Raw genomic sequence first — 27,311 nt, 5'->3', positions numbered from 1 at the left:
CACCTAATCCACTCACCTGGAGAGCAGCTGAAATCCCAATACCCGGGCCTCAAAACAGACAACCAAAATATGGGATCCTTTGAAGTAAGATTGAGGCATATGTAGCTATTAAAATTCACCCTCAGAGTGGCATGTGGGCCTCAGTGAGAACAAGTCAGCTTACAGTGCTATCGCATTCTCCATGCCTGACATTGACAAGGGCACACTGTGTATGTGCATATACTGACCAGTGAGTGGTCTTGGGGGCACGGGTGCCTGAGAGTCTATATTTCTGAATAGCCTCAGTCCTTCCAAGCTCCTCTGTCCTCCCAGTTCCATAAGCTTTGAGGATAAATGTTAAGGGGATCTTCAAGGCTGAAAAATAAAAACCATGTATGTCATGACTTGTTTTACCTAGAATTTTATTGGTATTGAAAGAAAAATTTTAAACAAAGATTTAGAATAATGTTTACTAAGGAAATAATAATAATAATAATAAACAAAGCCACAGGAGCAGTCCCCTGTATGATTTACATGGAAAGAAGTCTGCAGAATCCACAAATTTCATCTTAACTCAGGGCCCTGCTGTCATTCTGTAAAGCAGAGTTAGGCCCGTTAGTCAGCTGCAATACTTTCAGACATTTGCCACCAATTCCAGATTCTCACCACAGCTTTCTATTTACACCACAGTTAAAACTTTCTCGTGGAATTGTCTCAAAGTTGTCTACAAAGGATTGAGTTTGCAAAAGAATTGACATTCCAGTTTGATAAGCACCATTTCCATGTTGACTCTAATTCCATCAGGAGAAAATGCAGTGCTTTCCACATGTGTGTCCCTAAGCAAAACCTGGGTTTCCACTACTGTTTCACCCACCCACCCCCCAGAGGTGAAGAATCACTGATTCACCAGGGACAGGCCACTCCTTGGGACTTCCCCTCCTCTGTTCCACAGTCACCTCCAGGGTACCTGGGGCTGAAGGACATGTCTTAGTGGTCATTGGTGTCTCCCTCTCACTCACTCTCTTCAGAGAAAGAAGAAATCTGAAGGTCACCATAGAGGACACTCCAGGGGCCTGGGGCACAGTGCTCCTCAGACCTCTTGCCCATGGCTGGGCTCTGAGCAGGAGACGAAGAGGGAGATGTCATGTATGTGCAGCTCCACCAGGCTTTGCCTACTCTCCTGAAGAGCATCCTGAGAGACTGGCCCGGAACATGTTTGAGGGGTGGAGGCTGGACTCTGGTGTAGGCCTGGAGAGTATTCAGGTAAGATGTTTGTGTGGAGGCTGGAGGTTAATGCTTTGCACCTGTGCAGGTGTCTTCCTGGTCACTTGGGGTGCCACGGTTGGCCCAGGTCTGGTGGTACTGGGTGGAGGCTGCAGATTCTGGAAAACCCCCGGATCTGGTCTCAGGGTGCTCTTCTTGGGAAATTGGATGGGACTCAGTCTGGGTTTCTTTGGTGGGTTCAGACAAGCCAGGGTGGAGATCTGAGCAGATCTCTTGCCTGGTGCCTGGATGCTGCTTATGAAGTCCTGGACCAAACTTCTCTTGATGGGATGCCCTGAGGGCCAGGTGGATTTCAGGTCATCAGTCCTGATCAGTGAGCTAATTGGGCGATCCATCTCCAGGACAGATTTCCTGTGGGATGCCTGGATGAGCATTGGCCGTTGTGGAGGCTGTAGGAGAGCACCAAAAAGAGAAAGACAAAATGTTAGAATTTCCTCATTGTCCCGTAAAAATTAACATTAACCAAACAACATCTCCTATATTAAATTTCACAGTAAGAGACAGACGAGGAGTCAACTTAAATGTAATGAGTTACTCAACCTCTGGGGTGGTCACCAAAAACGAAACAGCCATATCCTGTTGATACATTTTAAACATCAGCTCGAAAAAGAGGAAGATTGTAATCAACGTCTGTTGTTTAACTAATGGAGACAAGGTTTTTATACACTCTTCTTGGCACTGTACACTGCTTAGTGTCTTGCAGGCCCTGTGATGGTGAAATGAGTTTTGATGGCCAATTTTGGAGGATGCCTCGCAAATGAAAACTGGCTCTTCTAACTTCAAGGATTCAGCTTACGGCATGGTATGGCTAAAATGCCTTTCATTTCCCCTGCCAACATACTCTATTCTCCCCAGAAAGGCAAGGAAGAATGCAGAATGAAAGAAATGGAGTAAAATGGCATCTGAAAGCTCCACTAAATGACCCCATTGGTCAGAGGGAATGGGAACAATTTCCTCACACAAACGGGGATGGGCAGACCAGGGTTATCCAGGAGGGAAAGAGTGTAGGAACCAGGAGGGACTCACCCTCACAGAGTTGCAGGATTCTGTCACTTCTTTTCATTGGCTGCTGCCCCCCTTGGGGTCTCCTGGGAAATCTCCACCCCTCCCCTCCCTCAGCTACCCCTCAGGGGCACTGGTCCCCCCCCCATGCCCTCAGGACCCACGTGACCAGAGGGGACCTAGGAAGGCAGAGGATAAGGCCCAGGACCTCAGCAGGCTCCAAGTGGGTGGGGAACATGCTAGCTGCTTTCCCTTTCATTCCTCTGATCTCCTGAGGGTCTCTCCCTGTCCCCGTTGCTCCCCTCACTGAGGGTGGGCCCCTCCAGGTATGGGTACCCCTCCCCTCCCCCAGCTTCCCTTCATGAGTGCTGGTCCCATCCTGCCTCCACTTCTCCTTTCCCCTCTCTCCCCCACATGTCCTACCTGGTCACTCCGGGGTTCCTCCCATCCCATTAGGTGTCTGTGGTTCCCCACCAGTGCTTGGTAGGTGCCCTAATTGTTGTGAGACATGAACTCTGTGTCCTCCTACCCTGCCATCTTGACTCCGCTCCTATATCACATTGTTTTCATTCCTGTAGCTTTGTAGTAGTATCTAAAGTCTGGAAGGGTTTATGGTTCCTGCTTTATTCTTTTTCCTCAGGTTGCTTTGTCAACTCTTGGTCTTTTATGGTTCTGTATAAATTTTAGGATTATTTGTTCTTGCTCTGTAAAAAATGTCACAGATAATTTGATGGGGATCACATTATATCTGCAGGTTGCTTTGGGTATTATGGCCATTTTAACAATATTAATTCTTCAAGAGCATGGAATATCCCTTTCTTTGAATCATCTTCAATTTCCTTTATTAATATTTTGTAGTTCTTAGCATATAAGTCTTTCACCTACTTGGTGAGGTTTACTCCTAAGTATTTTATTTTTTGATGTGATTTTAAAAGGAATTGTTTGTTTACACTGCTTTTTTAATATTTCATTGTAAATGTAAACAAATGAAATCAATTTCTGTATGTTAATCTTGTATCCTGCTACCTTCCTGAATCTGTTTATCAGTTCTAGTAGTTTTTTTATGGACTCTTTAGAGTTTTCTGTATATAGTACTATGTCATCTGCATAGAATGAAAATTTTACCTCTTGTCTTCCAATCTGGATACCTTTTCTTTTTCTTGTCTTATTGCTGTCACCAGGACTATGCTGAAGAGAAGTGGTGAGACTGGGCATCCTTGTCATGTTCCAGATTTTAGTGGTAAGGCTTTCTGCTTTTTACTATTGAGTAGTATATTGGCTGTGGGTTTGTCATAAATAGCTTTTATTATGTTGGGATATGTTCCCTTTATGCCCACTTTTGCAAGGGTTTTTATCATGAATGGATGTTGAATTTTAGGAAATGCTTTTTCTGCATCTCTTTAGATGATCATGTGGATCTTGTCTTTTTTTGTTGTTGTTGATATGGTGTATCACATTGATTTGTGTATGTTGAATCATCCTTTTAACCCTTAGATACATCCAATGTGGTCATGGTATATGACTTTTTATGTGTTATTTGATTCAGTTTGCTAATATTTTATTGATAGTTTTTGCATCTATATTCATCAGAGATATTGGCCTGTAATTTTTTTTTTGGTAGCATCTTTGTCTGGTTTTGGGATCAGGGTGATGGTGGCTTCATAGAATGTCTTTGGGAGTATTCCTTCCTGTTCAACCTTTTGGAATAAGTTCTTTTTTGTATGTTTGGTAGAATTTGCCTGTGAAGCTATCTGGTCCTGGACTTTTGTTGGTAGGGAATTTTTTAGTTTACAGATTCTATTTCACTTCTATTGATAGGTCTGTTCAAATTGTCTGTTTCTTCTTGATTCAGTTTTTTTTTTACAGTACGCAGGCCTCTCACTGTTGTGGCCTCTCCCGTTGCGGAGCACAGGCTCCGGACACGCAGGCTCAGTGGCCATGGCTCACAGGCCCAGCTGCTTCGCGGCATGTGGGATCTTCCCGGACCGGGGACCTGTGTCCCCTGCATCAGCAGGCGGACTCTCAACCACTGCGCCACCAGGGAAGCCTGGTCTGTACTTTTTAAGCTAAGCCTTTACTGAAACTAGAATTTTTGTCTCTGAGAGAAAGTTGTACTGATAACTAAAATGGAGGATATCGTCTTCATTTTACATGTTTTGTTTATTAAAAATTACTTGAAATGATATTTGGTTAGTTTCTTCATGATAATGAGATCCTCCCAATGTGTTATATTGTACAAATATCCTCACTTCCAATCATCTATAATAAGTTTTTTTTCTTGTCACCAAGTTTTATTTACTTGAGTGTAAAACAGGACCTTAATAGTTTCACTGTAGTCTCTGTCCCTGAATTGTGTTCAGATTTCAGTCTTTTAGGCATAACTCAGGCCTCCTTGTCAGAAAGTGCATTTTAACAGTATTTACATGTGACTCACACGTGCTTTTTTTATTTAACTAAGTAGGGCACGTGTACTTATTCTCAATCTGATAGCATTTTGAATAAGCTGATGATCTTTTAAAAGTAATGATGCCCAGAAATACTAATTTACTGAATCCTTTTAAGTTCTGGACATGGGAATTTTTAAATGTTTTCTAAATAATAATGATGTAAAGCAAAGAGAACTCCTGGAGGTGAAGAAAAAGGGTAACAGCTCCCTGATTTCTTCTTGTCTTTTTACAGCATGGGAAGAAACTCTGACCTGGGTCAAGAAAGTGTGGGTGGTTTTATAGAGAGTGGGGTTCTATTAGGAGGGACAAAGGACCTAATCATTTTTCCATGTGAGAATCTATCACATGGAATTGTCTCTCTCTCTTTCTCTCTCTAGGACTTCTTCCCTTAATAAATGAAGAATGGGAGACTCCAGGTGGCCTCATGGTTGAGGTTTCAAGACAAGTGAAGAAAGATAAAAGCAAAGTAAAAGAAGCTCAGGTTGAATTACTCACTTTGACTTGAATATACTTCTGTGAGGAGTTACATCAGCATTATGATTGAATAAGGTGTGTTTCATCATACCCCCCTTTAATAACAACTTGGCTTCATTCACAGACCAAAGTGTCTTTGTGGGAGAGCTGTGGGATCCAGCAAAATATGTCAAGGGGAACAGGAGGAGTCTCACCCACCTGTGCACAGGGTATTAGGCATAGAGACCTCAATCCCAGCTCTGGACATTGCAGTTATCTGTTAACTGGCTCCATACCCTCTTGGCTACAGCCTGGGGGTACCTGGAAAATCCTGTTTTAATCCATCACTTAAGAACGAAAGAGCTTTTGTGGATATTCAGGTTTCTTGTAGAGAAGTACTGGCATAATGTTGGGGCAAAAAATATATATATTTATGAGTTTCCATGAATTGAACAAAGTAAAAGGAATGGTTTCACTAACATCAAGCCTCCCCCAAGACTGAACAACTAAAGGCCAAGAGGGCTCTTCTTGGCCCATGATTTCCCCTGCAGGGGCAAGTGAGAGCATGTGAATTAACATGTAGCTTCTCCAACTATGTGGGATGTTGCCAAAAAAGCCCATTGATTTCTTGCCCCAATTAGAGTGCTGAATTATAAGATGAATGACTGGGGTGGGAAGAGGTAGAAGATAGGATTCTTAGAAGAAATTGATGTGGTGCAGATTCTACCTGCTGTATCACAGACTCTATCAAGAAGCCCGTCCCTGAGCGAATAGGGATGCCTCACCCATGGATCCTCCCAACTGGCCAGTGGGCACCCTCAGTGCTCTGAACACATTATACAAATATCCACACTGTGGCTAGTTTACCATGGGTGCTCACAACCAAGGCAGTGAGGGAAGGCTTTGGCTGACAGCTTGAGAACACACAAAAAGGAAGCTGGCTCACATCTGCAGGCCAGAGACAGACCATAAATTTCTGCATTAGCAACACCCTTAGGAGAAGAAAAGGGGCTCTATCAGCCCCCAGCCTATTGTGTTGCTAGATAAAAATAGAGCATATAAGCGCAAGAATTCTGCCAAAAGATGAAATAAAAAGCATGAAACACTTTTATTCATAGAAGGTCTGAGAAAGCCTCTGAAACTCTAAGTCTAGAGAGCCAACAGAAGGTGTTTTTCTCCTGAAGACAATTAGCAAACACTGGAGTAGGTGGCTGATACTTCAAAAGTGAAGACAGAAGCACAAAACGCCAGGAACATTTTTTTTCTAAATCAAAGTAACCTAACACAACTAAAGGATTACAGAGTCTTCCAGTTATTAATCCCAAAGACTTTGAAATCTGCAATCTACCTAATAAATAATTCAAAAACACTGTTATAAGAAACCTCAGTGAGCTACAAGTTAAGACTGAAAGACAATTCAGTGAAATCAGAAAAAACATGAAGAAAACAAAAATAGACAAAAACTGTAAAAAAATAAAAGGAACCAAAAACATGGTGGGGATGAAATGAAAAATGCAATAGAAAAGTCCATAGCTACAATAGCTTTTTAAAAAATATGCAGAATAAAGTGAAGTGTATTGTGACATTAAAAATATAAAAGGAGAATTAAAAATGGAACATTTACAGGCCTACAAAGATAAGTTTCTATCAACATAAGATGGACTGTTTTAACTATGAGTTATTTTATGTTTACCTCATGGTAACCCCAAAGCAAATATTTTTAGTAGAATCACAAACACTAAAAAAGGAAACAGAGCATACCAACATGGTACACCACCCATTATAAAGGTAGACAGAACCAGAGGGGAAAAAGAAACAGTGGAAATATATAACCCCCAGACCGTGGACTGGTACTGGTCCGTGGCCTGTTAGGAACTGGGCCGCACAGCAGGAGATGAGTGGTGGGCAAGCAAGAGAAGTTTCATCTGTATTTACAGCAGCTCCCCCATCACTTGCATTACCACCTCAGTTCTGCCTCCTTTCAGATTATCAGCAGCATTAGATTCCATAGGAGCGCGAACCCTACTGTGAACTGGGCATGTGAGGGATCTAGGCTGCATGCTTCTTGTGAGAATCTAATGCCTGATGATCTGAGGTGGAGCTGAAGCGGTGATGCTAGTGCTGGAGAGCGGCTGCAAATACAGATTATCATTAGCAGAGAGGTTTGACTGCACAGAGATCATAACAAATCAATTGCTTGCAGACTCATATCAAAACCCTATCACGGGCTTCCCTGGTGGCACAGTGGTTGAGACTCCACCTGCTGATGCAAGGGATATGGGTTCATGCCCCGGTCCAGGAAGATCCCACATGCTGTGAAGCAGCTGGGCCCATGAGCCATGGCCGCTGAGCCTGCGCGTCCGGAGCCTGTGCTACGCAATGGGAGAGGCCACAACAGTGAGAGGCCCGCGTACCACAAAAAAAACAAAAACCCTATCAGTGAGTGGCAAGTGAAAGCAAGCTCAGGGCTCCCACTGATGCTGCATTATGGTGAGTTGTATAATTATTTCATTATATATTACAATGTAATAATAATAGAAATGAAGTGGACTATAAATGTAATGCACTTGAATTATCCTGAAACCATCCCCACCTCCCACTCCGTGGAAAAATTATCTTCCATGAAACTGGACCCTGGTGCCAAAAAGGATGGGGAACGCTGATATAAAACATTCAGAAAGCAATTAATAATATGGCAGTAATAAGTCCTTACGTATCAAAATTCACTCTAAATAAAAGTGGACTTAATTCACAAATTAAAGCCACAGAGTGGCTGGATGTATAAAAAATACATAAGGTACAATTAAATTCTGCATATAAGACACTCATTTCAGCTTTAAGACACACATATACTCAAAATAAAGAGATGGAATATTATATTCCATGCAAGTAGAAGCCAAATAATGTGGGGGAAGCCATACTTATATCAGACAAAACAGACTTTAACAAGAACAATATCAAGACACAAAGTCATTATATTCAATATAATGATACAAAGGTCAACATATCAAGAAGATGTAACAATTGTAAATAGATACACACCCAACATCAGAGCACCTAAATATATTAAGCAAATGCTAACAGATCTGAAGGGAGAAACAGACAATACAATAATAGTAGGGAACTTCAATACTCCACTCTCAGCAGTGGATAGATCATCCATATACTGGATGAGCAATGATTTATGTATATAGACCAGTGTATATACACTGGTCTATACATTATACCAAATGGACTGAACAGGCATATATAGAACATTCCATCCAGCAACTTGTTCTCAAGTGCACATGGAACATACTCCAGGATAGATTATATGAAAAACGATGTCTTAGCAAATTTAAGAAGATCAGAATCGTACCAGCTATCTGAACACAATGATATAAAACTAGAAAGCAACAAGAGGATATCTGGAAAATCTACAAAGAAGGGAAAACTACACAGTGCACTTCCAAAAAAGTCTATGAGTCAAAAAAGAAATCAAAAGGAAAAATTTTTTAAAACTTTAAAGCAAATGATAATGGAGACACAACTTACCAAATCCTATGAGATGCTGCAAAAGCATTCCAGAAAGGAAAGTGTATAGTGATAAGTGCAAATGGCAAGAAATTAGAAAGTGCCTAAGTAATCTATCTCTACATATCAAGGAACTAGGAAAATAAGAAATTTTTCCTAAAGTTAGCAGAGGGAAGAATATAATAAAGACTAGAGTGGAGGGGCTTCCCTGGTGGCGGCGTGGTTGAGAATCTGCCTGCTAATACAGGGGACACGGGTTCGAGCCCTGGTCTGGGAGGATCCCACATGCCACAGAGCAACTAGGCCCGTGAGCCACAACTACTGAGCCTGCGCATCTGGAGCGTGTGCTCCGCAACAAGAGAGGCCGTGATAGTGAGAGGCCCGCGCACCGTGATGAAGAGTGGCCCCCGCTTGCCGCAACTTAGAGAAAGCTCTCGCACAGAAACGAAGACCCAACGCAGCAAAAATAAAATTAATTAATAAACTCCTACCCCCAACATCTTAAAAAAAAAAAGACTAGAGTGGAAATAAATAAGATACAAGAAAATCAACAGAAAGGATCAACAAGCGAAAAGCTGGATTTTCAAAAATATATAATTCACAGACTTTTAGCTAGACTAGGAAAAAAGAGAGAAGACAAATAAAATTAGAAATGAAAGAGGAGACATTACCACTGATACTACAGAAATACATAGGATCATAAGAGACTACTATGGACAATACATATAGTACTGCAAGTATTGGTATTAGCTGAAGCAATTAGGCGAGACAAAGGCATCCAATTAAGAAAGTAAGAACTAAACTTGTCATTATTTGAAGACATAATTTTCTATATAAAAAATCCTAATGAAGCAACCAAAAAGTTGTAACTAATCAACAAAGTATGTAAAATTGCACTGTATAAAATCAACATACATAATCAGTTGTATTTCTATACACAAACAGTGAAACATCTCTCTGAAAAAATAAGACTTTCTAATTTACAATACCATAAAAAAAATACTTAGGAATAAATTTAACAAAGTTGGTGAAATGTCTCTACATTGAACACAACAAGGCATTGATAAAATAAATTGAAGACACTAACAAATGGGAAGATATCCTATGCTTATAGGTTGGAGGAATTTCTAAGATTTAGAAGTCCTTAATTCAACACCATCTGCAGATTCAAAGAAACCTCTCTCAAAAATCCAATGACATTCTCTACAGAAATAGAAAAATCAATTCTAACCTTTCTATCAAACCAGAAAAGAACTGAATAGCCAAAACAATTCTGAGAAAGAAGAAAACCAGAATCATCACACTTCTAATTTCAAACTCTACTACATCTATACTATTTAAAACAGTATGGTGCTAGCATCAAAATAGACACCCAGACCAGAGGGACAGGATAAAGAGCCCAGAATTAAACCCCCACATAGAAGGTTAACTAACTTTTGACAAGGTAGCCAAGAACAACCATGGGGAAATAATAGTGTCTTCAATAAATGGTGCTGGAAAACCTGGATAAACACAAGCAAAAAGTAAATCTGGACCCCTATCTTAAACCACTCAAAAGAATGAACTCGGGATTCCCTGGTGGCGCAATGGTTGAGAGTCCGCCTGCCGATGCAGGGGACACGCGTTTGTGCCCCGGTCTGGGAAGATGCCACATGCCGAGGAGTGGCAGGGTCCGTGAGCCATGGCTGCTGAGCCTGCACGTCCGGAGCCTGTGCTCCGCAACAGGAGAGGCCACAACGGTGAGAGGCCCACGTACCGCAAAAAAAAAAAAAAAAAAAAGAATGAACTCAAGATGGGTGAAAGACTTGAACCTAACACCTGATACCATAAAAGTCCTAAAAGAAACATAAGAAACTCCTCTACATTTGTTTTGATGACTTTTTGAATATGACACCAAAAGAACAAAAAACAAAGGCAGAAGTCAACAAAGGAGAATAAATCAAACTTCAAAGCTTCTGCTACAACAAATTAAAAAAATCAGCAAAATGAAAAGTCAACCAACTAAATGGGAAAAAATGTGGACCATATATTGGATAAAAGGCACATAATTAAAATACCTAAAAAAAAGCCTCATAAAATACACATGAAACCAAACAATCCAATGTATGAATGGGCAGGAAATAATTTTTTTTTTCAAAAAGACATATAGATGACCGAAGGTATATAAAAATGTCATCCTGACTAATCATAAGAACAATGCAAATCAAAACCACAACACGATATTATCTTGCACCGGTTAGAATGGTTATCATTAAATAACGAGATAATGAGCGTTGGTGAGGATGTGGACAAAATGGAACACTTGTGAACTGTTAGTGGGGATATATGTTTTGCAGCAACTATGTAAAACAATATGAAGGTTTCTCAAAACTTTAAAAATACGGGGCTTGCCTGGTGACGCAGTGGTTGGTAGTCCGCCTGCCAGTGCTGGGGGCGTGGGCTCGTGCCCTGGTCTGGGCGGATCCCACGTGGCAGCGGAGCGGCTGGGCCCGTGGGCCATGGCCGCTGAGCCTGCGCGTCCAGAGCCTCTGCTCTGCAACGGGAGGGGCCACAGCAATGAAAGGCCCACGTACCGTAAAAAAAAAAAAATATATATATATACACATTTATATATATATATATACACACACACACACACACACACACACTATATGATCCACCAATTCCACTTCTGGGTATTTATCCAAAGAAAATAAAAGCACTAACTTGAAAAGATATATGCACCCCCATATTCACTGCAGCATTATCCACAATAGCCAAGATATGGAATAAACCTAAATTCCTATCAACTGATGAATGGATAAGACAGATGTGATATTTATATATTTATCTGTATTTACATACACACAATGAATATTATCAGTCATTAGAAAGAAGAAAATTCTACCGTTTTCAACGTTAAGTACCTTGGGTAAGTTATGTTGAGATAAGTCGAAAAGAGAATGAAAAATACTATGTGATATCATCTATTTGTAAAATAAAAAAAAAAAGCCAAACTCACAAAAACAACCAGGAGAGTGTTGGTTGCCAGGGGCTGGGGTGTGGGGAACAGGAGAGATGTTATTTAAAGGTACAAACTTTTAACTAAGAGTAAATAATTCCTAAGGATCTGATGCACAGTATAGAGAATCTAGACAGTGGTATTTTATTATAATCGATAAACTTGCTAAGAGACTAGAACTTAATTTTTCTAAACACAATAAGAAATAGTGATGATAACTACTGCTACAATGGCAATCATAGTATAATACGTAAATGTATCAAATCACCATGTTGTGCACCTTAAATTCAAATATTATATGTTAAATATATTGTAAGGAAAAAAAAATGCTAAAAAGTACCATCAATATTAAAACAGGTCAAGCAGAAGAAATTTTCTGTGAGTTAGAAGACAGAAGTTGAAAATATCCACTCAGAGGAGAACAAAGAGAAAAAGAGTGAAGAATAATTATGTGATCTATAGGATAAACTCAAAAGCAATATTCTGTGAATTATGGAGACTTAGAAGAAAAAATAGAGACAGAAAGCTTCTTTAAAGAAATAGTGGCTGAGGTGGCCCCGGGGCAGCCGGCGCCAGGGACATGCGCTGATTCGGAGAAGTGTTGAAGTTCCTGGGAGAGGGCAACTTTAATTTATAAAGAGTTGTTAATATTCACTTCCTCTAACAAAAGCCTTTAAAGTCCAGGCGGAGGGGAAGATGGAAGAGTAAGACGCGGAGAACACCTTCCTCCCCACAGATGCACCAGAAATACATCTAAACGTGGAACAACTCCTACAGAACACCTACTGAATGCTGGCAGAAGACCTCAGACCTCCCAAAAGGCAAGAAACTCCCCACGTACCTGGGTAGGGCAAAAGAAGAAAACAGAGACAAAAGAATAGGGACGGGACCTGCACCAGTGGGAGGGAGCTGTGAAGGAGGAAAGGTTTCCACACACTAGGAAGCCCCTTCGCGGGGAGAGACTGTGGGTGGCAGAGGGGAGAGCTTCGGAGATCCACGGAGGAGAGCACAGCAACAGGGGTGCGGAGGGCAAAGCGGGGAGATGCCCACACAGAGGATCGGTGCCGACCAGCACTCACCAGCCCGAGAGGCTTGTCTGCTCACCCGCCGGGGTGGACGGGGCTGCAAGCTGAGGCTCAGGCTTTGGTCGGAGTGCAGGGAGAGTACTGGGGTTGGCTGCGTGAACACGGCCTGAATGGGTTAGTGCACCACGGCTAGACGGGAGGGAGTCCGGGAAAAGGTCTAGAGCTGCCAAGGAGGCAAGAGACGTCTTCTCCCCTCTTTGTTTCCTGGTGCGCGAGGAGAGGGGATTAAGAGCGCTGCTTAAAGGAACTCCAGAGACGGGCGCGAGCCGCGGCTAAAAGTGTGGACCCCAGAGACAGGTGGGAGACGCTAAGGCTGCTGCTGCCGCCACGAAGGGGCCTGTGTGCGAGCACAAGTCACTATCCACAACCCTCTTCTGGGGAGCTTGTGCAGCCCGCCACTGCCAGGTCCCCGGGATCCAGGGACAACTTCCCCGGGAGAACGCACGGCAGGCCTCAGGCTGGTGCAACGTCACGCTGGCCTCTGCCGCCGCAGGCTCGCCCCGCTCTCCGCGCCCCTGCCTCCCCCCGGCGTGAGTGAGCCAGAGCCCCTGAATCAGTGGCTCGTTAACCCCATCCTGTCTGAGCAAAACAACAGACGCCCTCCAGCGACCTACATGCAGAGGCGGGGCCAAATCCAAAGCTGAGCCCCTGGGAGCTGTGAGAACAAAGAACAGAAAGGGAAATCTCTCCCAGCAGCCTCAGAAGCAGGGGATTAAAGCTCCACAATCAACTTGATGTACCCTGCACCTGTGGAATACATGAATAGACAACGAATCATCCCAAATTGAGGAGCCGTGTGGATGAAAGGCTCTTGGTGTGCTGCAGCCAGGAGTCAGTGCTGTGCCTCTGAGGTGGGAGAGCCAACTTCAGGACACTGGTCCACAAGAGACCTCCCAGCTCCACATAATTTCAAATGGAGAAAATCTCCCACAGATCTCCATCTCAACACTAGCACCCAGCTTCAGTCAACGACCAGCAAACTACAGTGCTGGACACCCTATGCCAAACAACTAGCAAGACAGGAACACAACCCCACCCATTAGCAGAGAGGCTGCCTAAATTCTTAATAAGGCCACAGACACCCCAAACACACCACCAGACATGGACCTGCCCACCAGAGAGACAAGATCCAGCCTCATCCACCAGAACACAGGCACTAGTCCCCTCCACCAGGAAGCCTACACAACCCACTGAACCAACCTTAGCCACCGGGGACAGACATCAAAAACAACAGGAACTACGAACCTGCAGCCTGCAAAGAGGAGACCCCAAACACAGTAAGATAAGCAAAATGAGAAGACAGAAAAACACAGAGCAGATGAAGGAGCAAGATAAAAACCCACCAGACCTAACAAATGAAGAGGAAATTGGCAGTCTCCCTGAAAAAGAATTCAGAATAATGATAGTAAAGATGATCCAAAATCTTGGAAACAGAATAGACAAAATGGAAGAAACATTTAACAAGGACCTAGAAGAACTAAAGATGAAACAAACGATGATGAACAACACAATAAATGAAATGAAAAATACTCTAGATGGGATCAATAGCAGAATAACTGAGCCAGAAGAACGGATAAGTAACCTGGAAGATAAAATAGTGGAAATAACTACTGCAGAGCAGAATAAAGACAAAAGAATGAAAAGAACTGAGGACAGTCTCAGAGACCACTGGGACAACATTAAACGCACCAACATTTAAATTATAGGGGTTCCAGAAGAAGAAGAGAGAAAGGGACTGAGAAAATATTTGAAGAGATTATAGTTGAAAACTTCCCTAATATGGGAAAGGAAATAGTTAATCAAGTCGAGGAAGCACAGAGAGTCCCATACAGGATAAATCCAAGGAGAAATATGCCAAGACACATATTAATCAAACTGTCAAATATTAAATACAAAGAAAGCATATTAAAAGTAGCAAGGGAAAAACAACCAATAACACACAAGAGAATCCCCGTAAGGTTAACAGCTGATCTCTCAGCAGAAACTCTGCAAGCCAGAAAGGAGTGGCAGGACATACTGAAAGTGGCGAAGGAGAAAAACCTGCTACCAAGATTACTCTACTCAGCAAGGATCTCATTCAGATTCGATGGAGAAATTAAAACATTTACAGACAAGAAAAAGCTGAGAGAGTTCAGCACCACCAAATCAGCTTTACAACAAATGCTAAAGGAACTTCTCTAGGCAAGAAACACAAGAGAAGGAAAATACCTACAATAACGAGCCCAAAACAATTTAGAAAATGGGAATAGGAACATACATATCGATAATTACTTAAATGTAAATGGACTAAATGCTCGAACCAAAAGACACAGATTGGCTGAATGGATACAAAAACAAGACCCATATATATGCTGTCTACAAAGCGACCCACTTCAGACCTAGAGACACATACAGACTGAAAGTAAGGGTATGGAAAAAGACATTCCATGCAAATGGAAACCAAAAGAAAGCTGGAGTAGCAATTCTCATATCAGACAAAATAGACTTTAAAATAAAGACTATTACAAGAGACAAAGAAGGACACTACGTAATGATCAAGGGATCGATCCAAAAAGAAGATATAACAATTGTAAATATTTATGCACCCAACATAGGAGCACCTCAATACATAAGGCAAATACAGCCAAAAAAGGGGAAATCGACAGTAACACATTCATAGTAGGGGACTTTAACACCCCACTTTCACCAATGGAGAGATCATCCAAAATGAAAATAAATAAGGAAACACAAGCTTTAAATGATACATTAAACAAGATGGACTTAATTGATATTTATAGGACACTCCATCCAAAAACAACAGAATACACATAATTGTATCAAGTATCTTTTCCGACCACAGTGCCATGAGACTAGATTATCAATTACAGGAAAAGATCTGTCAAAAATACAAACACATGGAGGCTAAGCAATACACTACTTAATAACCAAGTGATCACTGAAGAAATCAAAGAGGAAATCAAAAAAATACCTAGAAACAAATGACAGTGGAGACATGATGACCCAAAACCTATGGGATGCAGCAAAAGCAGTTCTAAGAGGCAAGTTTATAGCAATACAATCCTACCTTAAGAAACAGGAAACATCTCGAATAAACAACCTAACCTTGCACCTAAAGCAATGAGAGAAAGAAGAAGAAAAAAACCCCAAAGTTAGCAGAAGGAAAGAAATCATAAAAATCAGATCAGAAATAAATGAAAAAGAAATGAAGGAAACGATAGCAAAGATCAATAAAACTAAAAGCTAGTTCTTTGAGAAGATAAACAAAATTGATAAACCATTAGCCAGACTCATCAAGAAAAAAGGGAGAAGACTCAAATCAATAGAATTAGAAATGAAAAAGGAGAAGTAACAACTGACACTGCAGAAATACTAAAGATCATGAGAGATTACTACAAGCAACTCTATGCCAATAACATGGACAACCTGGAAGAAATGGACAAATTCTTAGAAATGCACAACTTGCCAAGACTGATTCAGGAAGAAAGAGAAAATATGAACAGACCAATCACAAGCACTGAAATTGAAACTGTGATTAAAAATCTTCCAACAAACAAAAGCCCAGGACCAGATGGCTTCACAGGCGAATTCTATCAAATATCTAGAGAAGAGCTAACACCTATCCTTCTCAAACTCTTCCAAAATATAGCAGAGGGAGGAACACTCTCAAATTCATTCTACGATGCCACCATCACCTTGATACCAAAACCAGACAAGGATGTCACAAAGAAAGAAAACTACAGGCCAATATCACTAATGAACATAGATGCAAAAATCCTCAACAAAATGCTAGCAAACAGAATCCAACAGCACATTAAAAGGATCATACACCATGATCAAGTGGGGTTTATTCCAGGAATGCAAGGATTCTTCAATATCGGCAAATCAGTCAATGTGATAAACCATATTAATAAATTGAAGGAGAAAAAACATATGATCATCTCAATAGATGCAGAGAAGGCTTGACAAAATTCGACACCCATTTATGATAAAAACCCTGCAGAAAGTAGGCAGATAGGGAACTTTCCTCAACATAATAAAGGCCATATATGACAAACCCACAGCCAACATCGTCCTCAATGGTGAAAAACTGAAAGCATTTCCACTAAGATCAGAACAAGACAAGGTTGCCCACGCTCACCACTCTTATTCAATATAGTTTTTGTAGTTTTAGCCACAGCAATCAGAGAAGAAAAGGAAATAAAAGGAATCCAAATTGGAAAAGAAGTAGTAAAGCTGTCACTGTTTGCAGATGACATGATACTATACATAGAGAATCCTAAAGATGCTACCAGAAAACTACGAGAGCTAATCAATGAATTTGGTAATGTAGCAGGATACAAAATTAATGCACAGAAATCTCTTGCATTCCTATAAACTAATGATGAAAAATCTGAAAGTGAAATCAAGAAAACACTCCCATTTACAATTGCAACAAAAAGAATAAAGTATCTAGGAATAAACCTACCTAAGGAGACAAAAGACCTGTATGCAGAAAATTATAAGACACTGATGAAAGAAATTAAAGATGATACAAATAGATGGAGAGATATACCATGTTCTTGAATTGGAAGAATCAACATTGTGAAAATGACTATACTACCCAAAGCAATCTACAGATTCAATGCAATCCCTATCAAACTACCACTGGTATTTTTCACAGAACTAGAACAAAAAATTTCACTATTTGTATGGAAACACCAAAGACCCCGAATAGCCAAAGCAATCTTGAGAACGAAAAACGGAGCTGGAGGAATCAGGCTCCCTGACTTCAGACGATACTACAAAGCTACAGTAATCAAGACAGTATGGTACTAGCACAAAAACAGAAATATATATCAATGGAACAGGATAGAAAGCCCAGAGATAAACCCACGCACATATGGTCACCTTATCTTTGATAAAGGAGGCAGGACTGTACAGTGGAGAAAGGAGCGCCTCTTCAATAAGTGATGCTGGAAAACTGGACAGGTACATGTGAAAGTATGAGATTAGATCACTCCCTGACACCATACACAAAAATAAGCTCAAAATGGATTAAAGACCTAAATGTAAGGCCAGAAACTATCAAACTCTTAGAGGAAAACATAGGCAGAACACCCTATGACATAAATCACAGCAAGATCCTTTTTGACCCACCTCCTAGAGAAATGGAAATAAAAACAAAAATAAACAAATGGGACCTAATGAAACTTCAAAGCTTTTGCACAGCAAAGGAAACCATAAACAAGACCAAAAGACAACCCTCAGCATGGGAGAAAATATTTGCAAATGAAGCAACTGACAAAGGATTAATCTCCAAAATTTACAAGCAGCTCATGCAGCTCAATAACAAAAAAACAAACAACCCAGTCCCAAAATGGGCAGAAGACCTAAATAGACATTTCTCCAAAGATATACAGACTGCCAACAAACACATGAAAGAATGCTCAACATCATTAATCATTAGAGAAATGCAAATCAAAACTACAATGAGATATCATCTCACACCAGTCAGGATGGCCATCATCAAAAAATCTAGAAACAATAAATGCTGGAGAGGGTGTGGAGAAAAGGAAACACTCCTGCACTGCTGGTGGGAATGTGAATTGGTACAGCCACTATGGAGAACAGTATGGAGGGTCCTTAAAAAACTACAAATAAAACTACCATATGACCCAGCAATCCCACTACTGGGCATATACCCTGAGAAAACCATAATTCAAAAAGAGTCATGTACCAAAATACTCATTGAAGCTTTGTTTACAATAGCCCGGAGATGGAAACAACCTAAGTGCCCATCATCGGATGAATGGATAAAGAAGATGTGGCACATATATACAATGGAATATTACTCAGCCATAAAAAGAAACGAAATTGAGCTATTTGTAATGAGGTGGATGGACCTAGAGTTTGTCATACAGAGTGAAGTAAGTCAGAAAAAGAAAGACAAATACCGTATGCTAACACATATATATGGAATTTAAGAAAAAAAAATGTCATGAAGAACCTAGGGGTAAGACAAGAATAAAGACACAGACCTACTAGAGAGTGGACTTGAGGATATGGGGAGGGGGAAGGGTGAGCTGTGACAAAGTGAGAGAGTGGCATGGACATATATACACTACCAAACGTAAGGTAGATAGCTAGTGGGAAGTAGCCGCATAGCACAGGGAGATCAGCTCGGTGCTTTGTGACCGCCTGGAGGGGTGGGATAGGGAGGGTGGGAGGGAGGGAGACGGAAGAGGGAGGAGATGTGGGAACGTATGTATATGTATAACTGATTCACTTTGTTATAAAGCAGAAACTAACTCACCATTGTAAAGCAATTATATCCCAATGAAGATGTTAAAAAAAAAAAAAAGAAATAGTGGCTGAGAACTTTCCAAATCAGGGGAGAGATTTGGATATCCAAGTTCATGAAGTTCATAGGCACCAGACAAACTCAACTCAAAAAACAATCTTCTCCAAAACACATTAGAGTAAAACTGTCAACTATCAAAAACAAAATCTTAAAAACAACAGTAGGAGAGGAACTTGTAACTTATAAGAGAACCCTCGTAAGGTTATCCACTGATTTCTCAACAGAAACCTCACAGGTCAGGAGAGAGTGGGATAATAGATTCAAATTGTTCAAATTAAAAAAAAAAGTCAACCAGGATAATTGTCTCCATCATAATTGTCGCTCTTAAATGGAGAGATTAAAAACTGTTTCAAAAAAAAAAAAAAGCCGAGAGAGAGCATCATCACTAGATCTGTCTTAAAAGAATTTCTAAAAGAGTTTCTCAAGCTAAAACTAAATAGTACCATGAAAACATATGCGAATACACAATAGACTTGTAAACATAGGTATATAGTTAAGGTAGGAATACTTAAATAATGTGATATGGTGGTGTGTTAACCAGTTAACAAGGTTAAAGTATGTGATGATTAAAATAACTGCAGCTATAATCACTTTAATGTATAAACAATATACAAAGAGCTAAACTCCACAAAATTTTATGGAGGGGAGTAAAAGAGTAGATTTTTTTGTATGTGATGTAAGTTAAATTGTTATCAACATAAAATAGAGTGTTATATCTATAAGATGAGCCTCATGGAACCACAAAGCAAAAGCCTAGAGTAGATTCACAAAATAAAGAGAAGGAAATCATAATACACCACTACACAATATCACTAATTCATAAAAAAAAGCAGAAGAGGAAGAAAGGAACAAGGAACAACAAAACATCCAGAAAACAATAAGATGGCATTGGTTAGTCCTTACCTGCCAATAATCACTATAAACATAAATATATTAAATTCTTTAGTCAAAAGTCATAGCGAGGCTAGACAGATAAAAATTCATGATGAAACTATAAGCAGCCTATCAGAGACTCACTTCAATGTTAAAAACACACATAGGCTCAAAGTGAAGCACTGGAACAAGATAATCCATAAAAGTGGAAACCAACAGAAAGCAGAGGTAGCTACAGTTACACAAGACAAAAAAAAAAAATCAGCCAAAAGCTGCAACAACAACAAAAATAAGGTCATTATATAATGATAACATTGCCAATTCATCAAGAATACAATTATAAATAAATACGCCTTAACAGTGGGGGACTTTAATATGTTAAGCAAATACTAACAGATTTGAAGATAGAAATAGACAATACAAAAAAAAATTGTAGGGATCTTTCATACCCAACTTTCAACAATGAATCCAGAAAGAAAATCAATGAGGAAGTACTGAACTTGAATTATACATTAGACCAAATGGACTTAAGAGACAAAAACAGAGCAGTCCATCAAACAGGGGCAGAATACATATTCTTCTCCAGTGCACACCGAATATTCTCTAGGACAGATCATGTGATGGGTCACTAAACAAGTCTTAGCAAATTTAAGAAGACTGATATTATACTAAGTATTTTTTCAACTACAATGGTAAGAAACCAGAAATGAACAACAGGAAGAATCTGGAAAAGTTACAGATATGTGGAAATTAAACAACACGATCCTAAAGAATCAATAGGCTAAAGAAAAAATTTAAAAATAAAAAATAAAAAGACTGAATCATGAAGAAATAAAACAATCTGAACAGGCCAAATTACTATTAAGGAGATTGAATCAGTTCTCAAAAACCTCCCAGCAAAAATTTGTATTTTATAAATACACTAGGGGAGACACACACAATGATATAAAATAAGGTAGAGCTATTGGTTCTGAATCCCTGATTTCTTAGCAAATATCATTTGAGTTGAGCTATATTTCAGAAATTTAACACAATTGAGCATACATTAACAATATGATTCTTGTAAACTTTTTTAAAAATACGAAGTGATAAAGAAGACTATGTCTGTTACATGAGTGTGGAGTATAATGGAAACTTAGAAGAAAAAGGCTTGACTGATTCCACTTTACAACTTCCACTTGTAAAGCCAATGTCTTTAATAAAGAAAGGTGAAAATGTTCATTTTTCAAAAACAAAGTACAAACAAAGGAAAACTAAGAAGACACAGGAATTTCCAGATTTACTGTGATGGTTTATGCACATTTCTTGAATCACACAAAACCCTTATTAAAGATAAAAGAACTATTTGAACATCATGGAGGAATCTGCAGAAAGCACCTAAACCAGTGAACATCAGGTGTATTGGGACAAATGATTATCAGGTGACTGAAGCACGCCAAGACATTATCACTGCTGTTGTATTCTCGGTGAAAATACATAAGAAAATCATAATCTGAAACGATCATGAAAAAAATGTAAGTTTATGCAAATTTCAGTCCACATATACTTCTCATGTTCCCTAACTCTAATTGTGTATTTAAATAGTAAATCTTTCTTATAAATATAGAGAGCAAGTCTCTCCTAATTACTTTTTTTTTTCAGAACTTTGTGTTATCTAGATCACTAATGCCATCCCATTTAAAAGTGCATTTTCTGGGACTTCCCTGGTGGTGCAGTGGTTAAGAATCCACCTGCCAATGCAGGGGACACGGGTTTGAGCCCTGGACTGGGAAGATCCCACATGCACAGAGCAACTAAGCCCATGTGCCACAACTACTGAGCCTGTGTGCCTAGAGCCCGTGCTCTGCAACAAGAGAAGCCACTGCAACAAGAAGCCCACACACCGCAACGAAGAGTAGCCCCCGCTCACCGCAACTACAGAAAGCCCGCAGGCAGCAACGAAGACCCAACGCAGCCAAAAATAAATAAATAAATTTATTCTTAAAAATTAAAAGAAAAGTGCATTTTCTCTTTTTTTTTTTTTTTTTTTTGCAGTACGCAGGCCCCTCACTGCTGTGGCCTCTCCCGTTGCGGAGCACAGGCTCCGGACGCGCAGGTTCAGCGGCCATGGCTCACGGGCCCAGCCGCTCCGCGGCTTGTGGGATTTTCCAGGACCGGGGCACAAACCCATGCCCCCTGCATCGGCAGGCGGACTCTCAACCACTGCGCCACCAGGGAAGACCAAAAGTGCATTTTCTTAATCCTGGTGTGATAAATTGTTGCATTCAGATGTACATTAATCATTTCACTTTCCCCTTCTTTTTTTTTTTTTGCGTACGCGGGCCTCTCACTGTTGTGGCCTCTCCTGTTGCGGAGCACAGGCTCCGGACGCGCAGGCTCAGCAGCCACGGCTCACGGGCCCAGCCGCTCCGCGGCATGTGGGATCCTCCCGGACCGGGGCACGAACCCGTGTCCCCTGCATCAGCAGGCAGACTCTCAACCACTGCGCCACCAGGGAAGCCCCCCTTCTTCACTAATAGCTCATCATCCAAAATTCTCTCTTAGGGAATTTTGGATATTAATGCCTTCCCATGTAGATCTTCCACAAAGGGAATCATTTCAATAGTTGGATGTCATTCTCCACGCTCTGTAGGGAGCCTGGATGCAGACAATGGGGAAAAGGCTCTGGAACGCAGGGTAGGAGTATTCTAAAATGCTGACTTTGACTATCACAAGAAGGAAAAAAGTAAGTAGTTGAAAATGACCTTGCTAGGCCCATAAGAAGTAGAGAGTTAAAGATTTGTAGGTTCTTAATCCATGACATTTCAGAAGGAAAAGCAGACAGAGCCTCTGACCCAGGACAGGACAGTTACCTGAGAAGCTGCCATTTCCTCCTCTCCTTCCTCCTGCTCTGGGTCGTTTTCTCATCGATATGATGTTGAGGAATCACATTGGGATCTTGAAAATATGCCTCAGTGCTGTCAGCACAGCTCCTTCACCTCTTCCCACAACACCAACAGGCTAAAGGACCTTGAAATGCTGAAACAGCAACCTGAAAAAGAGATTCAGGAACAATGAGCTCCTGCATGGAAACCAAACTGTGAGCTTTTTCTTTCCTGCCGACACATGCTCTCCCCTCACACAGATGCCCCAAAACTTCTGCTACAGCACAGAGTAAGTTGGCTACACTGACCTGCCCTTTCCAATCTCATGTAGAGCAGACACCATTGTCTCCTCAAAGGCAAAAGGACTGAAGACTGCAAACAACTATCACCAGGTACCAGTAGCCCTTGGGCTTGGGCTTAAACCGGGCCTAACCTTAGAATCACCTGGAGTTAAAACACTCGGATGCTCCCACCCAGATCAATAGACAGACTCTGTGGGGAGGGCACAGGTGATGTTATTTCTAAATACTCATCACGTAATACTAATGGGAAATTGCATGGGAACCACATAGCAAATGTTTCTTCTGAAGCTTTAAAGTGCGTACAAATTTGCGGGGAACCAGGCCCCACTCTAAGTTATGAAACTCCTGTAGGGCTCAAAAAACGACATCTTTTACGAGTTTTCTTGTTCATGCAGATGTTACTCCCTCAGACCCATATTCAGTAGCACTGAGATAAGAGATCAGGCATAGCACACCTGAGACCACTGAGTAGTGTGAAGGCTTCAGAGAATTTCCAGAAGTGCAGGTTCCCTGGGCCTGATTCCTAGGGGCCGAGTTCCTCCTGAAATAGGTGTTGTCTTGTTGTTGCCTATGGTAGATGCTGCTTGGTTGGTGGAAATCATGTGGTGGGTTTAGGGATGTGTGAGGGGTCACCCTTAGAAATCTTCCCAAAGGTACCCTTAGTCCTCAGGTCCTTTAGCCCCCTCTCCTCTCAGGGCCCACTTGACAGACAGGACTACCCAGGGACAGGGCAGGACCACCTGTCCTCAGGTGAGCTGAGACTCCATACCCCAAAAGATGCAGAGCACAAAGTTGTTTACATCACAGATCTGTTTGAAAATAAACGAAAGGCAGCAATGAAGGGTGGATTAACATTTTGGGTTGGGAATGACAAAAGACTTTGAAAATGATGCCATGAATGCATATTTAATGATTAACAAAGGAAGTTGTGATCTATGTTAAGTAATAAAGCACATTATACCTGAATTAACAGATAAGATTTTTCATTCATTGTATGTTTGTCTATGTGTGTGTGTTATAAATTGTGGCGCCGCAGTTTGTTCTCCCCATCTTCCCTTACGTGTTTATACTTTCTCACATCTTTAATATATTTTTATTTATTTTGGCTGCACTGGATCTTAGTTGAGGCATGCAGGATCTTCGCTGCGGCATGTTTAGTTGCAGCATGCAGGATTTTTTTTTTTTTTTTTTTTTTTAGTTGTGGCGTGTGGGCTTCTTAGTTGTGGCATGCATGTGGAATCTAGTTCCCCCACCAGGGATCAAACCCGGGCCCCCTGCATTGGGAGTGCGGAGTCTTACCCACTGGACCACCAGGGAAGTCCCTATACTTTCTCACATTTTAAAAAGCGCATTGATTAAGGTAAAAATTAGAGAAAAGCACATCCACTTTTTCAAATATTCTGAGAATTCTGAATCTTTTTAAAATTTTATTAAAAATTTCTTTTTAATTTTTATACTTTAAAGGTTACTTTTCATTTACAGTTACTATAAAATATTGGTTATTTTCCCCAATATGTATGTTGTACAATATGTCTTTCAGCTATCTTACAACGAATTGTTTGTATTTTCCACTCCCCAACTCCTATATTGCCCCTCCCCTCTCCTCACTGGTAACAAGTAGTTTGTTCGATATATCTCTGAGTTTGCTTCTTTTTTGTTATATTTACTAGTTTGTTTTATTTTTTAGATTCTACATATAGGTGATATCATACAGTATTTGACTTTCATTGACTTATTTCGCTTAGCATAATGCCCTCCAAGTCCATCTATGTTGCTACAAATGGCAAAATTTCATTTTTTCGTGACTGAATAGTATTGCATTGTACATATATACCACATCTGCTTTTTTTAATTTTTATTTTATATTGGAGTATAATTGATTTACAATGTTGTGTTAGTTTCAGGTGTACAGCCAAGTAATATATATATATATTTTTTTCAAATTATTTACCTGTTTAGATTATTACAGAATATTGAGCAGAGTTCTCTGTGCTATACACTAGGTCCTTGTTGGTTATCTATGTAGGTATGTCAATCCCAAACTCTCAATTTATCCCCCCACACACACACCTTTCCCCTTTGGTAACCGAACAACTATATATGCCAATAAAATGAACAAAGTAGAAGAAATGGACAAATTCCTAGAACTGTACCATCTCCCAGGACTGAACCCAGAAGAAATAGAAAATATGAACAGAGCAATTGCCAGTAATGAAATAGAATCAGTACTAATTAAAAACAAAAACTCAACAAACAAAAGTGAAGGATCAGATGGCTTCAGAGTTGAATTCTACCAAACATTTAGAAAAAAGTTAACACATAACCTCAAACTATTCCAAAATATTGCAGAGGATTAGGTCAGCATCATCTTGATACCAAAATCAGACAAAAATATCACATAAAAAAAGAAAATTACTAGGCAATGTCACTGATGAACATACATGCAAAAATCCTCAAAAAGAATCAGCAAAATGAGTCCAACAATATATTAAAAGTATCATACACCATGGTCAAGTGGGATTAATCCCAGGGAGTCAAGGGTGGTTCAGTATCTTCATATCAATCCATGTGATAAACCACAGTAACAAATTGAAGAATAAAAATCATATGATAAAAAAAAATGATCATCTCAATAGATGCATAAAAAGCTTTTGAAAAAATTCAACATCAATTCATAATTAAAAGCTCTCCAGACACTGGGTATAGAGGATACATACCTCAGCATAATAAAGGCCATTTGGAGAAGGCAACAGCTAACATCATACTCAATGGTGAAAAACTGAAAGCATTTCCTTAAGGTCTGGGTCAAGACAGGAATGCCCACTCTTGCCACTTTAATTCAACACAGTATTGGAAATCCAGGCACACCAAATCAGACAAGAAAAAGAAATAAAAGCAAACCAAATTGGAAAGGAAGAAGTACAACTGTCACTGTCTGCAGATGACATAACACTGTACATAGAAAATCCTAAAGACGCCACCAAAAAACCACTAGAGCACATCAATGAATTCAGAAAAGTTGCAAGATACAAAATATACAGATCTGTTGCATTTCTATACACTGACAATGAACTATCAGCAAGAGAAATTAGAGAAACTGTACCATATGCAATAACATCACAAAGAATAAAATACCTAGGAATAAACATACCTAAGCAGGTAAAAGACACATACTCAAAAAACTATCAGACATTGATAAAAGAAGTTAAAGGCAACACAAAAAGATGAAAAAATATACCATGCTCATGGTTTGGAAGAATTAATACTTTTAAAATGACCATACTACCATATATATATGGTATATCTCACATGCTCTTTCATTTCATGTAGCTATTCCTACAACTCCAGGCTGTTTGTTTCCAGGAAAATATATTATTTCAGATACCTATTTGCACACTCAAGACTCCTCTGTAATCCCAGACTATTTAAGAGACTTCTGCTTGACACTGCCTAGATTCTGAAGCTCCACTACAAGCATTAATAAAATTATATTTACATAGGTATTTATATGATAATCAAACAATAATGCATTTACGGGCTTCCCTCGTGGCGCAGTGGTTGAGAGTCCACCTACCTATGCAGGGAACGCAGGTTCGTGCCCTGGTCTTGGAAGATCCCACCTGCCGCGGAGTGGCTGGGCCCGTGAGCCATGGCCGCTGAGCCTGCGCGTCCGGAGCCTGTGCTCCGCAACGGGAGAGGCCACAACAGTGAGAGGCCCGCGTACCGCAAAAAAAAAGCAGCATTTACAATTGTACTATGATTTATTGCTTCTTTTGGAGCATAAAATTGTCTTATTTGCCACTCTCTTGTAAATGACTTTGTAAATTATACTTAGGACTTAGAGAGGAATGAATATACAAAAAACTGATCAATGTGCAAATATCATCAATTTACATATATCTCACAAGATTAGGAAATTCTCCCATTATTATCAAAGAAAAACAAAGCCTGGATACTCTGCAGTCATGAATCAAGAGAATGCAGGGGACTAGAGGTAAGAAACAGACAGTAACCAACGCAGCAGAGTTCACCATTCACCAGCTGGGATTACTAAAAGGAGCCAAACAAATGTGAAATATGGAAGAGAGGGTTACAAAGACACAAAAGTGCTCACCAAGACAAGGACGCTTTGGGTGGCTCTAGATTCAGGGGAGTATCTAGAGGAGTT

General features: G+C 40.3%; 2 long non-coding RNA genes across 2 annotated transcripts in view; one reads left to right on the top strand and one right to left on the bottom strand.

Annotated features, from left to right (window-relative positions):
• The window catches only part of LOC307181698, a 58,886-nt gene extending 57,780 nt beyond the window's left edge, over window positions 1–1,106 (top strand). Inside the window, exon 4 of the long non-coding RNA XR_013827009.1 lies at window positions 1,008–1,106. This is a non-coding gene — a long non-coding RNA (uncharacterized lncRNA). The remainder of the gene's footprint in view (window positions 1–1,007) is intronic.
• LOC307181699 lies at window positions 1,093–27,311 on the bottom strand. The gene is made up of 4 exons (XR_013827010.1): window positions 27,258–27,311; window positions 22,830–23,008; window positions 5,385–5,563; window positions 1,093–1,652 (listed from the first exon to the last, which is right to left on the bottom strand). It is a non-coding gene; the product is annotated as an uncharacterized lncRNA (long non-coding RNA).

This window comes from Stenella coeruleoalba (assembly GCF_951394435.1).
Source record: "Stenella coeruleoalba genome assembly, chromosome: 2".
NCBI lineage: Eukaryota > Metazoa > Chordata > Mammalia > Artiodactyla > Delphinidae > Stenella > Stenella coeruleoalba.
The sequence above is the reverse complement of the archived record's forward strand: the minus strand, read 5'-3'. Positions and strand labels throughout refer to the sequence as shown.